The sequence below is a fragment of the Pleurodeles waltl genome, chromosome 3_2 (genome assembly GCF_031143425.1).
Source record: "Pleurodeles waltl isolate 20211129_DDA chromosome 3_2, aPleWal1.hap1.20221129, whole genome shotgun sequence".
NCBI classification, from domain to species: Eukaryota; Metazoa; Chordata; class Amphibia; order Caudata; family Salamandridae; genus Pleurodeles; species Pleurodeles waltl.
The window spans coordinates 59,551,228-59,563,911 of NC_090441.1; the positions used below are offsets into that span (position 1 = coordinate 59,551,228).

The following is a 12,684-nucleotide window of genomic DNA, read 5'->3' on the forward strand; positions in this document are numbered from 1 at the left end:
GGATAGATTGGAGTGGACTGAACTGGGGTGGATTGGATTGGGGCAGAGTCGGGTGGATCAGAGCAGACTGGATTAGAGTGGATTGGGGTGGATTAAAAATGGGTGGTGTAGACTGGGTTTGGGTGGATTGGATTGTAGCGGCATGAGCTGGAGTGCGGTGGATTGGATTTGGGGAGATTTGATTTGATTGGATTGGGGTAGGGTAGGGCGGGGTGGATTGGATTGGGGTGGGGTGGATTGGGGCTGGTTAGGTTGGAGTTAGGTAGATTGGACTGGAGTGGGGGGGATTGTATTGGAGTGGGTTGGGCTGGATTGGAATCTTGTGAGCTAGATAGATTGTATTGGAGTGAGATGGAGTGAACTAGAGTGGGTTGAATTGGATTCCAGCAGAGCCGGTTGGATCAGAGTAGATTGGATTAGAGTGAAGTGGGGTGGATTGGAGTGGGGGTGGGGTGGATTGGTTTGGGTTAGGTTGGAGTGGAGTGGTTTGATCTGCGGTTAATTGGAATAAGTGGGGTGCATCTGGATTGAGTGGGGTGAACAGGAGGGGATTGGACTGGAGTAAGGTGGGGTGGACTGGAGTGGGGTGGACAGGAGTGGGGTGGAATGGAGTGGGGCGCATTGGAGTTGGGTGGGGTGGCCAGGAGTGAAGTGGATTGGATTGGTGTGAGGTGGATTGGTTTGAGTGGGTGGATTGGATTTGAGTGGGGTGGAAAGGATTGGAGTGGTGAATTGGATTGGTGGGGGAATGACTGGATTGGAATGAGGTGGATTTGATTGGATTGAGGTGAATTGCATTGAGGTGGTTTGGACTGGGGTGAGGTGGGTTGGATTTGAGTAGGGGTGTTTTTCTTGGAGTGTAGTGGAGTTTGTGGAGTGGGATGGATTGGAGTGGGGTGGACTTAATTGGGGTGGAATTGGAGAGGAATTGTCTGGATCTGAGTGTAAAAGAATTGAGTGGGGTGGAGTGTGGTGGATTGGATTGGAGTGAAATGAGGTGGATTAAGTGGATGAATTGGTTTGGTGTGGGGTGGGGTGGACTGGAGTGAGGTGAGGTGGATTGGATTGGAGTGGGTGAAATAGATGGGAGTGGGGTGGATTTTATTTGAGTAGAGTGGACTAAGGTGGTTTCGAATGAGATGGACTGGATTGGAGTGGGGTAGGTTAAGGTGGAATGGATTGGACTGGGGTTGGTTGAATTAAGGAGGATCGGATTGGGGTGGGCTGGATCAGATTGGAATGGGTTGAATTAGAGAGGGTTGGGTTGGGTTGGATTGGAATAGGTTGGATTGGAGTGGACTGGGTTGGATTAGAATGGGCTGGATTGAATTGGAGTGGGGTGGGTTAGTTTGGAATGAGGTGAATTGGATCAGAGTAGGGTGGGTTGGATTGGAGTGGAGTGGGCTGAATTGGAGTGGGGTGGACTGGAGTGGGGTACATTTGACTGAATGGGTCAGATTGGTGTGGGGTGGATTAAATTGGTGTGGGGTGGATTGGACTGGAGTGGAATAGATTGGACTGGGGTGGGCTGGGGTGGAGTGGTTTGGGGTGAGGTGGATTGGAGTGGTGTATAGTGGATTCTGGTGGATTGGTGTGGGGCGATAAGATTGCGGTTGATTGTGGTGGACTATAGTGGAGTGGAGTGGATTGGAATGGAGTGAATTGGGGTAGAGTGGGTAGATTGGATTGTAGTGAGGTGTTTTGGATTGAAGTGGGATGAAATGGAGTGGCCAGACTGTTTTGGATTGGAGTGAGGTGGATTGCCGTGAGGCAGATTAGAGTGGGGAAGACTGGAGTAAAGCACATTGTTTTAGATTGAATTTGGGCAGATTAGAGTGGGCAGATTGTTTTGGATTGGAGAAGATTGCTTTGGATTTGAGTGGGGCAGATTGGTTTGTATTGCAGAGGGGCAGAGTGGGCTGGGGCAGATTATTTTGGATTGGTGTGAGGCAGATTATTTTGGATTGGAGTGGGGCAAACTGGACTGGGGCAGTTTCTTTGGATTGGAGTGGGCAAGGTTGTTGTGGATTAGAGTGGGTGGATTATCGTGGATTGGAGTGGGGCAGATTGTTTTGGATTGGATTGGAGTAGGGTGGATTGGGGTGTTGTAGGGTGGATTGGATTGGGGTGAGGTGGATTCGATTGGAGAGGGGTAGATTGGACTGTGCTGGATTGGGATGGATTGGCGTGGGCTGGATTACAGTGGGATGGATTATGGTGGATTGGAGTAGGGTGAATTGGGATGGAGAGGGGTGGATTAGATTGGGGTGAGAAGGACTGAACTGGAGTAGAGTGGATTGGAGTGGTGCAGACTGTTTTGGATTGGAGTAGGGCAGATTGGAGTGGGGAAGAAAGTTTTGGATAGGAGTGGGGCTGATTGGAGTGGGGAGATTGGAGTGGGGAAGATTAGAGTGGGACAGATTGGAGTGGGGCAGATTGTTTTGGATTGGAGTGGAGCAGATTATTTTTGATTGAAGTGGGGCAAATTGAACTGGGGCAGATTGTAGTGGGGCAGATTGTTTGTGATTGGAGTGCGGCAGATTGGAGTAAGGCAGACTGTTTTGGATTGGAGTGAGACAGATTGTTTTGGACTGGAGTGAGGCAGAATGATTTTGATTGGAGTGGGGCAGATTGATTTTGATTGGAGTGGGCAGAATAGAGTGGTGCAGATTGTTTTGGATTGGAGTGGGGCAAATTGTTTTAGATTGTGTGGGGCAACTGGTTTTGTATTGGAGCTGGGCATTTGGGAGTTGGGTAGGCTGAAAGGCTACGAGTGTGGTGAATTGGATTAGGGTGAGTGTTTTGGATTGGAGTGGTTTGGATTGGAGTGGGGTGGATTCAGGTGTGCGATTATGTGTTCAAGCATAATTTTGAAATGTACACATGAGAAAGAAACAATATCACTTTGCAATATTTAGAACAAGATGATTGTCTTCTTTTCAGAACAGCACCTGCAAGCAAATACAAAAGAAAACATGAGTGCAAAGTGAGAAAAGAAGATTCGGCAAACTAAAAGAAATGAGTTAAGTATAGAAAATAAAGCTTTCCAATTTTGTTTGTTCTGCTGGGCATATTTTTGCCAGTCACACTCCTGTTTGCAGGTCACTAGAAAGAACAAATGAATACCTCAATCCCATTGGGAGCAGTGGACGGACAATGATTAAATTGAATCAGTCAGTGCTTGGTCCCTCCTCCATGGACAGGAATGGAAATAATGATATGCCTGCAGAGACCAATTATGAGGCTGTAAAAAAGAGTGGAACACAAGTCAACAATTGGCAAGCAACAGGCTGGCAGGCTCCATGCACTTTTCTATTTACAAGAGTGTCTCGCAACATTTCTTCTTATGGGTTTCTTTCTAATATGTGATAAATGGATGCTTTTTGTAGCACTACAAGTCCCATGATGCATGTTGGTTATGTTATGTTACAGAAGACATCTAATTTATATGCATATGTCTAAAGTTTGCAATGTGAGGTTCCATGAATGTTTGTTTGCATAAGAGTGTGTTCTATGCAATGCACTTTTGCATTCCCTTCCTTTAACATTTATTGAAGAAAAACCCATTTGATACCCATCAAGACCTATCTACAAATCCCTGTTATAGATAATCAGGGATTTATCAAGAAAGCAGCAAGAAATGTCTAGGAAGAATTGCTATTAAGCAGCATTTTGTTACTAAAATTATCTGGCTGAGCAATATATTTTTTCAAGTATTGCAGAGCAGGCAAGGCAGTGCTTCATTTGAGCCAGTGTGTTCCAGTGTTCACCAGCACTTAATTGTCAACACCGGCACTTATAACAGTTTACATGGTGGCTCTGTTCGTCTAAATTAGAGATGAACACAACATGAACTGTTTAGTAATTAAATACACATTAAAAATGACTGTTACCTTCTGACCAAGCGATTCTTATAGCTTTCGGGCGTGGAATAGTCTGAACTTTCATACTTGTATGGTGTGATGGTTAGTAGTTGTCTTGGTTCTGTCATTGGTGGTGCTGGCAGGGGTAAGAGATAGTGTAAGCTGCAATGGTCTCCTGGCAAAGGCCCTGACACCTATGTTTTTTACAAATTAAGCACGGAGGCAGGGTGTCAGCAACAGGCATAAAACTAGCCCGGTACCTCAGGAATCAATGGCAGGCAAATGGTATGTTCCCAGGTCAACTAGAAGGGTGACATGGACAAATCATGTTACCACTGGGTAATGATTACCTGGATTGAAAAGTGGAAGATGTGGTTGAATAGGATTAACAAAATTGGATTTTGGGCACAAAGCATTTTAAACCATTCAGGTGTGCACAAGCAACCAGTCTCCCCTTGGGTGGTGGAAACATGATCGCATATACTGGAGCATTGTGACACTACATCACTTCTTTGCTGACCTCTGCACATGTGAATATGCAGTGGGTGGACAGGTTCCCAAAATCAAGGGTGGGCAAAGTTGGAAAGGTTCATGGACTTTATTGTGGTCTTTTAAAACTTCCCAACTTCCAGTTTGCAAAGTTTTGCGTTTTGGCGACAGCCTATTGAAAATAGTGACTTTTGTTACAACTTATGATATACCCTTATCAACCTCTAAAACAACTGGTTCTGCTTAAGGTATGTTTTGCAGAAGACAATAGCCTTTATTTGAAGTGTGGTGTTAATTCCAGTGTCCGGCAAAAATGTTCTTGTGCTTAGCTTCAGATTCCAAGTTGGAGGCAAGTTTTTCATAGATCAATGACTTTTTCTCAGGCAAATCCCTCCAAGTATTACCTGGAGAAATGTATGTGGGGATAACAGGCAGGAAAGGGGACATTCTGTGCAGTAAAATCTAAACTGCGTGTTAGCCCTCCTTGAGGCCTGTGAACTCAGAATGGATAGGTAAGACCACCAGGAGTAACACCAAGACCTTCCAGTAACATTACTTCCTTGGGGTGGTTTTATTGCGAGATTAACACAACCAGATGGGAACAATTCTCTCCATGTTTTCTACCTCTGCAATGGTATTGCAGCATAACATTCATGTAGTTCTTACTTTTTACTACCTCTATATGGGCTACTGACGCACTTGTACATCAGTGGCATCCTACACCAGTGGCATCCTACACCATGTAGGGTGTATGGTTGGAAGAGTGTAATCTTTGCTTCTATCCTACGTGCAAAGGGGCATATTTATACTCTGTTTGCGCCGGATTTGCATCGTTTTTTTTTACGCAAATCAGACGAAAAAAAAACTCCATATTTATACTTTGACGTTAGACCCGTCTAGCGCCAAAGATCTTGGAGTTTGCGTCATTTTTTTGCGTGGACACCTTCCTTGCGTTAATGATATGCAAGGTAGGCGTTCCCTTCTAAAAAATGACTCCGAGGCATGTGCGCCGTATTTATACTCCCGGGCAAAAATGACGCCCAGGAGTGGGCGGGTCAAAAAAAATGGCGTTCATTTGCGGTTTATAGTTGGTAAGTTGGCAGCTTTGATCAGATCTGTGGATAGATAGATAGATAGATAGATAGATAGATAGATAGATAGATAGATAGATAGATAGATAGATAGGTATAAGTTGGAAGCAGAAAAGTCAGAACATCTGTTGAATGCTATTGTGAGTTGTGAAGAAGTGGTCACATGATGTAGTTAGTTGGGACCTAAGTAACAAACTATATTAGAGTCTTTCAATGGCCCGCCGTATGTGACATATCTTTTATGTTATTCCGTGTCTTTTCGAATGGTGATAGGTGGTTTGCTGCTGTAGACTTGTACAGTATTGGGTGATAGACATGACCTGTGGCAGCTCTGTTTTACGTGATTATAAAAGGACTAAGCACTATAAGGGAATTTTTATGAAGCCTGTTTGAAACACAATTGACTGCACAATCACTGATGGTAACAGAATAAGATTATTACGGACCAAGAGGGTTATGTATGAATCTACATCACTATATAACACCCAAGGTAGACACATGGTAGCTCTTCGTAAGGTACATGGATACAGAAAGCTATTAGAGTGTTTGCCAATATAAGGGGAATGTTTGGATTGGGTTGTTGCATGCTCGTGGAGTGTAGATTGTACTTGGAGGAGCGATTGTTATTTTTTGTTCTATCTCAGGGTTATGGCACGCATTAGTTGCTTTGTAAGCAGCCATATGTGCGCCGCCCTTGTGAACTGTATGTCCTCCTGGATGCTTTGTACGTTGCCAGGTAGTAAGATTCAGAGCTGTGTACTATAGTACATGAAAAGGCAAAATCTGCATATAATTCCCATCATAATGGTATTATGCAAATAAACAAGCAGTGTTAGTCACACACTAAGAGTTGTGTTGAGTATGGAAGCTTTCTTTTGAAATCATATTTAATTTGCTAAAATGGTGTGCTGAGCTAAAACCTAACTTTGGCAAAGGCAAACTGGAAAGCTTTGCACACTGTAACAAAGGTGAAAAACAGGAACTTTGCAAGACTTTCAGGCTTGGCCATCACTGATAGCAGAGACAACCTCATGCCCCAGGTGCCCAGCTTTTCAAGAACATTATCGAAATATCCAAAAACTTTATATTAGTGCACCACTTTGGAACATTTTAATGAATTTCACCCTGAAGAATGCACCTTTACCTTCTGTGGCCTTCAACGACTTAAAGCACTCCCCAGAGGGGGCAACTTAAAACTACGATTACATGAAGAAGAAAGTCGTTTGATCATTCTTTATGACACAGTCTTTCATGGTCTCAACAAAGATTCAGAATGGTATTATTGGTTGAAGTAATCTTTTGAAAGTGACTTTATAATGCCTTTTTCCATTCATTTACTTTGTTTACTATGAATGTTATTCCATGTAATCGCAGATGTTTACTGACCTTTTTAGCAAAATAATTGAAGACAGTCACCCTATAAGAGAAGGACTGATTTTTGACTAAATCTGAGTATTAACTAGTAATATTTGCATACCTTTTCATTTTGACATAAGCTCTTTGGAAATAGCTATAATTCTTTCATGTATTAGAATTACACACGGAAACACTTTGATATAGAATGCCCTTTGAAATCTGTCGCTCTCATATTATCTCACTAACATGTAATATGACTTGTCGTTTCTTCCTTTCTGACGTTTTGCAATTATTTGTACAATTGTTATTCTTTTTTCCCAGTGCAATTTCCTTTTCTTTTACGTGTTCTAGTACATCATTTTCGATTTCCAAGATGGCGGCACCCGTCTCTTCTTTTCCTTTCTTTAACAAACATAAAGAAAGGACCAAAGCGCATACTTTGTATATTTACAGATCACCCGTCTCATCAGCACATTCCCTAAAAAGGCGACGGGTGAGACTTTCAAGATGGCGGTGCCCGTTCTTTCTTCCTTTCCCTCTCCTCTTTTCAATAAACATAAAGATAGGACTCACGCTCTGAGCTTCAAAATATAAGAACACTCGTTCAGTCAGCACCTTCCTTATAATGGCGACGGATGCGACTGACTGAACCTCCCTGGACAAGCTATTTTAGCTGCTAAACGGGTAAGCCATGATCTTGCAGTATTAACGCTATGAGAGAGTCTTTTCTTTTTCTTCCTTTTTTTGTGGACATCATATAGCTGAAACTTGTTTATGCCTCATGTTACTAGAGAGGCCTTGCTCACGGGTATTTATACATTCCTGAACTTTATCATTAATACATATTAGCCCACATTTTCTGTAAAAATGTTGTTTCGCTTAAGTATAATTTTCCTAAATCTTCAATGCGTTTGAGGATACATTTTTCTTTTAAATTGTTGTTTGTTCTTTTTGATAGCCTCTGGTACTCTCATACAAAAGTTACATGTTACTTTCCCATGTTCTTATTTACAGATTGTTTGTTTTGTCAATATTACTCAGTTCATTACTAGAAGCAAAAATGTATTACAATTATGGTATTTTACTTACCTGAGGGACCTATCCTAGTGTTTGGACTAATGTACCACTTTTACTTTTGGTTGTTTTTGGTTGAATATAACTAACTAGCACTAGAATTTTTTCTTTCTAACTGTCACGGTGCCTGCACCATCATTTAGCCTTATATCTTTATCACTTAATGCACTCTTTTTTTATTTAGACCATATGTATTTCATTCTTTTGTTCTCTTAATTTCTACCCTGGATATCCTAATTTGATCACTTGTCCCTTTGACCCTTTTTCTATGCCTACAGTCTGGAATGGATCTATGCTACTGCATCACTACTGCATGGGTTCTTAAATCTATCTTTCCCATGGATAGAATCTCACAGATAAGACAGCAGGTAGGTGTAATTATTCCTTCAAGAACTTTGGGCCTTCACCTTCTTGGTGCTTCTCAATCTCTAGACTTTAATGTCTTCTCTCAATACCATCCTTAATTTCACTCCATCTCATTTTCCACAGCCTTGAGAAAGCCCTGGTTAATGCACCCCATAGGGCGAAACACGCGCTGGCTGAGTATCTACTTTGTTCCACGCTTCATCTACTTGCTGTAAAAATATGAAGCCTTTTACTTTTGTCTAATAAACTTTAAATTGGATCACATATCCTGGAGTATTTTTCCAATTCCTTGAGGAACTAAATGGATAACTGGCAATTGGATGCCCTCAAATTATTGACACTTAAGTGGGAACCTACCATATATTAGTAAGCCCAGCTTTGTAGGTCCTGCGTGCTGGTTCACTTAAAGTTATTTATATATTTTTAAATGAAAGCAAACCTGCAGTGTTCATTAAGGTAAAGATAGGTTACATGACCATAACACTAGATGGCATGTTTTGTCTTTCCCTGACGTACATTGTTTAATACTTAGAAAAAGGTTCTTCTGGCACCTGGCAAAAACCGACAAAGCATCAAGAGGGCCCATCAATATGAGTTTGTTGTAACTCGCGCAAAAAACTTCTATCAAGTCTGCTTCCTGGGTGCTGATTTTTTTTTTTGCAATTTCAGAGATTGCCTTATCTCTGGAACTGGGCATCTTTTCTATGCACTCCTGGGGAGAGTTTACTGAGCATTGCTGAAATTGATATCATTGGAAGTCAGCATGAAATGGACATATTGTGAATGCTGAATCTCTGTAAATATGCGCTTTACGACAGTAACAGGTGAATTGTCACATTGTAGCAAAACACATCTGAATAACCCTGACTAAGGCATGAATTTAGAACGTGTAAACTGAAGTATCTGAAATCTGCGTTTTGTTGTGGGCAGTGGTGCAGTTCTTGGCAGATGCTGGCTTCTAATGGCTTGTCAGGGGTTTTATTCAGGAATCAGAGTAAAAAAATTTACATCCAGCCCCTTGTGTTTTCCGCTCTGCAGAGAGCATTTGTCAGCCAGGAGAAGCAGGAACAGGCGGCTGCTCTGTCTTTTACCTTCAGTGAAACGGAAGACATTTTATCCATATTCTTTTGTCTGTCAGGAGTTGTGCGCCCAAGGCCCTCACAGGAGTTGTTGAAGCACCGTTTTTTATAATCGATCCAGGTTTGCGGCACCGCAGGCCCTGCAACTCCGGATACATCATGGAGGAAGACAGAGAGACCCCAGACGTATCAAGAAGGTTTGCAGAAACCAACGTAGTCATTTATCCTAATGCAAAAAATATAAGTGCTATTCGTGCTCTTCGAAGATAATAAGGGCATCTGTGTGATGGAGTCAATAAATGACTGTTGAAATTGACATAATTTGCTGTTGCGAAATTATGGGGAATTTCTGCAAAATTACGCATATAATGCAAATCTGCCATTTCTCTGTATTTCAGTGCGAAATGTCCCCCGAATTCAATGAACAGCCGCTTGTGTTCTGTTTTCAATGGCATCCTTTTTGAAACCAGGCATTGAAAGGAAAAATGTTGTAATTTCTCCTTTCTTTTCCTGCTTTGCATACATACTGCACTGTGCAGCACACCTACAAAGTAGGAAACATTTTGGAAGTGATGCTATACCCTCACACACACCCTTGCACTAATGTGTGGAAACGCGTCCCGTCCTAGATAATTTAATTTGTCTGGGACTCGTTTTAGGCCAATGAATCTTTTGACCCTGATTGGGGACACCTTAAGACGAGATATCTAATCAACATGTCAATCAAAGATCAATAACCTCATCCATATTTACAATAGCAAATCAATCAAAATGGTTAATGACATTAATAAGGGTCAGAACGCACCATGACCTTTCAGTCATGAATAACCACACGGAATGTAGTAAGATTTATGATATTTATTCACTATTGATTACACTCTACTAGCAAGTTTATTAGTCTCAAAACCATAAAACACATTAGCACTGTCACAATATGGCAACTCGATTAAGACTTCATCAAAGCAAAGATCATAAACATTAGAACAAAGCATGACGTCAACATGGATTAATTTTAGCTGAGTATCATTGGCGCATTATTCAACAAAGCATAGATTCAGTCATTTGTCTACTTGCGTCCGTTCAGTGAACCCCTCAACTAACCTCGAATTGGCATTAGCATGTTGGGCCTCATGCAAAAAATTTTAGCAACACGAATTTAGAAAACATCTAACTATGGTCTCTATCAAAGAAGCAGTTGGTATCTAGAAAGGAAAGGCAAACAGACAATTACAATCTCATTCTCATATAGTTACCCTCCGTAATGGGTCAGCATACAGAGTCAGTCTTCGTCCTCACGACATCTCTCTGATTCGCCATCAGCCAGGAAACACAGCAAAGTTCAGCAAGACAGGCAATATGGGACACTTCCCTCATAAGGAGGAAAAGTATGAATTGGGCAGGACAAATATAAAGATAGTTCGAGGAATCAAACAGCAAAGTCAGAGTGACAAAGTGGCTAGGTGATAGCAAAAGGCACGTAATGGCAGTGGCAAAAGGTGTCTCGGAATGGCATATAATGGCTGATTTCTCCTTGTGACACACGATTATATCAATGTTGCTGTACAGTCCCCTAATTTCCAATTGGGCAAATTGTGGTGCATCATTATCTCCATCCAATAATCAGGTAGTCACCTCATTAGGATTGTCACTTTAGAACAGTTCTCACGTAGTTTATTGGCTCCTGTAATTGACATCTCCAACGGGTAGAATGTCAGGTACAAAGTTTTTATTCTCTCAGGCTCAGTCAGTAGTTCCATTGTCTTTACCAGTTCAGGCGACCTTGTACCTGTTGCAAGTTTACACTGTTGCATTCAGCAAGAATGTCTCCTTGAGCAAGTTGGGTCTCATGAGAAAGAATTTACTACGGTTACACGTCTCCTAGCTTCTGGAAAAGTACGGCTACATGTCCTTCAGCAAGGCTGCACATTGCACATTAGAAAAACACATTTAATATGAAACCGGGCAGCTAGGCCCCTACTCATGCTAACTAAGGCCTAGTAATTCATTTTAGAAAAACCTTAACATACAACTCTAAATGCTAATACAGAATCATACATTAGTACACTAATAATTAATTATCAGTCAATTTCATTAATCATCGTATATATTGGTGGCCACTCCCCGTGGGCACATTTCACACACATGTTAAAAGCGCATTAATACATTTTCTATGCGGCATCATTATACTTTAATTTGCAACCATTTCATGTTAATTTTAATTCTAAAAAGCTACACTCCAACATGCGCAAAGGTGTGTGCATGGCACATGGCAGCTGAAATCAGCGCCAGGACTAAGGAAATGGGAGGAGAGAGCCATATCTCTGCAGTCATGGCGCTCTCCTGCTCCCTCTTTCTTGCTCAACGAAGTACAGATTTTTTGGCTGCTGCACTGCGTTGCCAGGAAGGATGGCAAATCTGCCCCAAAATTCCTGAGGTTGAGTGAAATCCACTTCCATAATTACAATTTCGCTTGGACCAATAAGTGAAAACAATTGTAAATAAAAGTAATTACAAAATTACATATACTTTTTTCAGTTTAATAACAATCTTACATTTAAACAACAACATTAATATTAAAAGGTTTTAAATAATTAAATGTAATAATAAATTGTTTAACTTTTAATCAAGTTTACTAAATACTAAATGAAAATAAAAACAAAAAATTCCTGACGCTGCCTGAATTACACTGGCATATTACATTTTCGCACATTTTCGCCAAGAACAATAAGGGGAACAATGGTTAATAAAAGTATTAAAGAAAAAAATATATATATATTTATATATTTATTTATATATATATATATATATATATATATATATATATACATATATATGTATATATATATATATATATATTGTTTCACGTTAATAATATTCTTACATTTAAAAAAATGAAAATAATATTAAATATTTAAATATAATAATGACATGTTTAACTTTTAATTATGTATACTAAATATTGAATGAAATTAAAAATGTTAGGGAAGGTGAATAATTTTTAAATTACTGCTTTAAAAGTATTTATAAATGTTCTTAATAAATTATCTTATTAGTTAATACACATTTAGTTTTATGAGGCAATGTGCTCTATTTTTTAAATATTTTCTGATAATAAATATTTGAAATTATTTTACATTTATATTATTCATTAAAATATGTAACTATGTTTTAAAAACGTAACGTATTTTAAAAAACTTTCTCTACACTTTCCCATAAGGAAATAAGAAGATCTCCATATTCATGGTGGTGGTTTCCACCTCTGAGGTGAACATGTCCACCAACAACACAGAATGTAAACTATAGGAAAAAAACTACCTGTAGTGACTTTAGGATTGCTAACTCATTCAAGAAGGCTCCTACTCACAA

General features: G+C 40.4%; 1 long non-coding RNA gene across 1 annotated transcript; it reads left to right on the forward strand.

Annotated features, from left to right (window-relative positions):
* Positions 1-7,348: 7,348 nt before the first annotated feature.
* On the forward strand, positions 7,349-9,639 carry LOC138286468 (uncharacterized). Its single transcript, XR_011201995.1, has 3 exons — positions 7,349-7,483; positions 8,152-8,241; positions 9,378-9,639. It is a non-coding gene; the product is annotated as an uncharacterized lncRNA (long non-coding RNA).
* Positions 9,640-12,684: the final 3,045 nt, after the last annotated feature.